Raw genomic sequence first — 343 nt, 5'->3', positions numbered from 1 at the left:
TAATATATAATAAAAATTACTTATATAATAATCTGTAAATTGAATTCAAGTTGTGTAAATAGCAATATTTATACAAACAAATTGTAGTAATATATTTGATTCATAATTGTTGTGCTGATCATCATGCTGACAATCATTTGCACTTGCAGACATAAATTATCTGCAGACGACATAATGTGCGTGCATAATACGGCTTTGAACATTCCGAAAGTATTTACTGTGAATACAAATACACTTCATAAATGTGTTACCATAAAAAAAGATTAAATATTCATTGCGTGAGAAATTATTTTGTTTAAATATGTTTATTTATAAAATTATATATAATTTCATATAATTAATT

At 23.0% G+C, this 343-nt stretch overlaps 1 protein-coding gene across 1 annotated transcript in view; it reads right to left on the bottom strand.

Annotated features, from left to right (window-relative positions):
• Positions 1–343, bottom strand: part of LOC108686117 (scavenger receptor class B member 1) — a 38,676-nt gene that overhangs the window by 4,437 nt on the left and 33,896 nt on the right. The gene's annotated exons all lie outside the window — the stretch shown is intronic.

This window comes from Atta colombica, unplaced genomic scaffold (genome assembly GCF_001594045.1).
Source record: "Atta colombica isolate Treedump-2 unplaced genomic scaffold, Acol1.0 scaffold164, whole genome shotgun sequence".
NCBI classification, from domain to species: domain Eukaryota; kingdom Metazoa; phylum Arthropoda; class Insecta; order Hymenoptera; family Formicidae; genus Atta; species Atta colombica.
Note: the sequence above shows the minus strand (reverse complement) of the source record. Positions and strands in the feature narration are given on the sequence as shown.